This window comes from Cimex lectularius, unplaced genomic scaffold, assembly GCF_000648675.2.
Source record: "Cimex lectularius strain Harlan isolate CLEC.00 unplaced genomic scaffold, Clec_2.1 scaffold151, whole genome shotgun sequence".
In the NCBI taxonomy this organism is placed as follows: Eukaryota; Metazoa; Arthropoda; class Insecta; order Hemiptera; family Cimicidae; genus Cimex; species Cimex lectularius.
This window is the reverse complement of record NW_019392786.1, coordinates 1,054,306-1,059,129: the sequence shown is the minus strand read 5'-3', so window position 1 is coordinate 1,059,129 and position 4,824 is coordinate 1,054,306. Positions and strand designations below refer to the sequence as shown.

At 38.1% G+C, this 4,824-nt stretch overlaps 1 non-coding gene across 1 annotated transcript; it reads left to right on the top strand.

Moving 5' to 3' along the window:
- On the top strand, positions 1-74 carry Trnak-uuu. Its single transcript has one exon. It is a non-coding gene; the product is annotated as a tRNA-Lys (tRNA).
- Positions 75-4,824: the final 4,750 nt, after the last annotated feature.

The window sequence follows — 4,824 nt, the reverse complement described above, 5'->3', positions numbered from 1 at the left end:
GTCTCGATAGCTCAATTGGTTAGAGCAGCGGCGTTTTGAGCCGAAGGTCGTGGGTTCGAACCCCGCTCGTGACTCTAATTTTTCATCTAAACCAAAAACCTTCGATAAAACGAATAATTAATTGCAATAATTAATATAAAGGTAGATGTTTTTTGTGAGCAAACTTATTCTCTAAAGTATATATTTTTTTGCATCTCATAGCGAATCACTATGTAGATATGTCTGACTAAGGCTGAATTTCCTGTAGTTTTGAAAAACGCTTGTCCCACAGTTTTCTATCGCAGATGGCACGTTTTACGTGAGCATGCGTATAAGGTTGTTTTAAAGTTTATCGGCCGGTATCAACGGTCGCCTCGGTTGATGCATCTCGGGAACAAACTATCTTAGAAGGCTCCTTGTTTATGGGCAATAAACCCGAGTTTAGTCCTACTCTGAAACCCCTGATTTACGCCTCGGCCTTTCCCCACCTCGTCTGTTTAAACTCAATTAACTCTTCCCTTTTTCTTAAAATACTACCCTGTTCGGCCGGCTGGGAGTCACTTTTTTTATAATTTAATATTTCCTCAGGGCGGTCACAGCGGCACCTTGAAGTTTATCGCTCGATGCCAACTAAATCTGGAGCGTATCGTGGTTTTTTGTCCGGTCTTGTATAAATGACGCGAAGGACTTTTATATTCTGGCGTATTTTTTTGTTTATATCATGGGCCGTAAACATTTCGACACCTCGTTTTCCGCTTCCAATTATCTTTACAATTTTACATTTTGGCCTCTTAGTTTATTGCTTCCTGTGATAAGTTTGTCCAGATCCTCTCTGTGCGATATCCCTGTCATCAGTAAAATATGAAGGTGTCAGATTCTACTAACAACTTCAACTCTCTTTCTGGGCGATGGTTGTCGTATAGAAATAATTTAGGATCAATCACATTCATAACGATTATTTCTAAATTACTATAAATCTATTATTAATGTACGTATTATATCACCACAAAATGGTAACCTTCAAAATAAATATGGAAGATGTATTTCTAGGTTGCTTCATAAGAGATTGTCTGAATCGCTACATTAAAAAAAATCGATTTTTTTCTATAGAAAAAAATTTAGTTATGTTTCCAGTAGCGGTAGTCGATTTCACGCTATGTTCAATATCCGTCCCTTTTGGGCTAACATTTGTCCTCCAGATGCCTCTGAAGAGCGTCAAACTGGGACAAGGCGTGTCCATTTTAATTGGGCTAATTAAAAAATGTATTAGCCCAATTACGAGAGAGACAGTAATTGTTAGGGCGGCTTGGGTATCAAGTTATGGAAGTCGCACGTTTCCACGCCAACTACACTTAAAAAAAAACTTCCTCCATCGGGTATGGAAAAATCGTTTCGAGCTTAAGAGAACCGAGTTTAAAGCGCAAGGATTGTTCCCTTATCTTACAATGCAATCTTGAGTCAAAAAATTGAAAAATTAACTTGGTTTTTATTTAAAAGATTTTAAAAATCTTGTCGGTTACTTTCTTGAGAAGGACAGGTACAGCCAGTTGTCTTTTTATAAATTGTCTATATTTTGAAGCAGCCTTACTTCCTCTTCAGCATAATAAAGACAACATATATAAAATACAACTATTCTTCACAAAAAATTGAAACAATTATTTCAATGCAGAGTGTATTGAGTTCATAATTCCATTGCTTTTCTTTATTCCACAAAATAAACTTACTCTACCATTAAATTATTTACATTTCCTTGACTTGAGCAAGTTTGCTTTGTTTTATTTATAAATCCGGATGTGTCTTACGTAATCGGGAATTCCTTGGTTCCATTTAGAGAGCGAGCAGCAATGCCATCTGAATTGTGCTTGCCGAAGTAAGACTTTGGGTCCCCGCTCCAATTTTTGGAGGAAAAAGACTCAACTGTACACTTTTCCAAACAATATTATAGTTTGTGTTAAACGACTATTCTTGAGATTATTTGGCGTGAATATGTAATGTGACAGGTCTGATGGCGGTATATTGACTACTCCATCGAACTTCAATTACTTTAGATAAAGGGTTTCTGGAATTAGATGGAGGAATATCCAGTACTGTATATAGGAAATAATATATTTGGGAAGGAGTGAGAGTGTAATTGTCATGAGGCTTAAAGGTACATGCGTTGGGGGCTGAAATGATCAGCTGTCGATGGACCCACGAACCTATATGGTGTGCAAGATGGACAAGACAGAGCTCTGACCCCAGACTGCCAATATCGCTTGTCATTTCTCTTCTTTTGTAAAATTATTTTATATTTCAATTAATTAAGATTTTTAGTTGAGATAAAAAATCAGTGTCACGAGCAGGATTCGAACCTACGACCTTCGGCTAGATAAGCCGCTATTCTACACTTGAGCTATCGTGACTTCGATCCACTCGGATACTAACTTCCCATCTCAACCCCCTTTTAAATTTTCCCTCCTTTTCGCCATTTTTTTTCAAATATCGTGTAATCTATTTGATCCTCGGCGACAAATGAAATGGCCGCGGAGAGCTTTAGTGAAGATATACTTCATTTTAACTTATTAAATTCACTAGTTTTCGTGGTCCGCTTGACCAATTAATATCTTTCAATTAATTAAGGTTTTTAGTTTAGATAAAAAAGTCAGTGTCACGAGCGGGATTCGAACCCACGACTTTCGGTTAGATATCCAGCTACTCTACCACTTGAGCTATCGTGACTACGGCACTAACTTCACATCTCAACCCCCCTTTTAAATTTTCCCTCCTTTTCGCCATTTTTAAGAAGTTAGTGTCCAAATGGATCGAAGTCAGCTTTTCATTCACTGTCCTACAAGTAACATCTCTGAATGGTCAATACCGGCATTCTTCTAAACCCTAAAAGATCCCAGCTCTTATTAATTTACAATAAACCCATTAGTACGGACTGCCATCCCCTTCTCATATCAACGGCACCCCTATTCATTTTTGACTTAAAGTTAAAAATCTCGGCGTTATGTTATTTTATGGCATGACCATGTGAGCATTATTATTAAAAAGATCTACTCAAGTCTCCATTCTCTTCGACGCCTTAGCTTTTTCACTCCACAAAAAACTAGAATTCTCCTTATTAAATCCCAAATAATTCCTTTATCTTCTTACTGTAACTCTCAATTTGCTCATCACCTTCAAATTGCTTATCCTTTCTGCATTAAATGGTGTGATGATCTTAACCCAAGGGATCATATTTAATCCTGTATTAATGTGTTCACTAACCTTAACATACAAAACACTTATATATATATATATATAATTTTTTCCCTCATTCCTTATCCAAACGCACCAATCTTACTCCACGTTTTTTTGCATTGATCTTTTGTCTTCAGCCATGTTTGCACCCCACGCCTTCAACACTCCTCTGACCCTTTAGCCTTATCCTTCAGAATTGCAGGGTCAAAACGATGCAATTTTCTTCCCTGGGAAGTACGTTCTGCTACCTACCTGGCGGTCTATGACATTTCAGTTTTTAAAACGACATGAATCGACTCTTTTCTTCCCTCTTTCCATTCATTTTCCCATTTCCTTTTTTCTCTTAATGCTTTTCTTTCGTAATGTGGCTTCATCATTCGATTATAAATAATTAATATTGTAAAGAATAAATTTTGCCATTATTGTATTGTATATGTTATTATATGTTTTATTATTATTGCTGTTATTATTATTTTCCTATGTGTATAAAACTAAATTTATTTTTAATATATGTACATGTGGGCTTAAAGCCTTATTTGTACGTTTAAAATAAATAAATGTGTATGTTTTTCTACAGTTTTTACAAAACGATGAGGTTTTTAAGTTACAGTGAAAAAATGAAGTTGCTATGTTTATCGAAATTGCCAAACGATAAAGAGAACAAATTTGGGCTGTCGGAAGATGAGGGTCGTTTAGAATTTAATAAATATTTAATGTAAGTGTAATACGGTGGCGAGGAGTAAAAAAAGGAGGGGTTTCGGAAGTGGCTCAAAACAGAGGGTGGCTCTCACCCTCGTCCCTGAGTAAAAGCCCTTTTGAAAAAGTGGAGTTTCAGCTATGTTGTAATCTCGCTGGCACAATTTAACCGGCGGAGTAGTTTAAGCTAAAGACGGTAGGACTCGCTCGACTATTCATAGCCGCGGGGCTAAAGTGATGGGCCAACCCATGAAAAATGTAGTGGCAATCCAGGCGGGTCTGCCCCCGCCAACCCCTTGTATATTTGATGCGGCTCGAGATTGGAGGCGGAGGCCCCATGGAACTTTGATGGGAGTGCCGCGTAATGACCATATCGCTCCGGCCTCCTCTCCTCAAATATTGATGTCCTGCTAAAACTGAGATAATGCCCTGCTTTTCCACCCCGCTTCCGCCTCCGCCTACCAGCCCCGGAGGCGGGGCCATCGACACCTTGTTGCCCTTCAAAGTCCGGATTACAGTAATGAGCTCCCAGACTCGATGGACGTTAGCTCATCAGCATCCGTTAGCGGTTTCACACGTTTTAAACACATTTCGCACCCTCAGTCATTATTTAACAACCTCTATTCATCAGCACTTACGCCGCGGGTTTATCACGAATGTTAAAAATATCAGCAGACCTAATATCATATAAATAATAAATTTTTTCGACGACACCACTAGGATTTTGGCTAACTCTGAGTTAACCTAACTCAATTGCAACTCAGTATCACTGACAATTACACCTGCATTATCACATGACAGTTTACTGGCTGCAATAAAGATGATTGCTGACAGTATATCAGCGCAAGAAGATCTCCAACTGGAGATTTTCTATCAACTTCCAAAATTCTGTCGCAAGATTTCTTTTTGGTCTGCCAAACACTT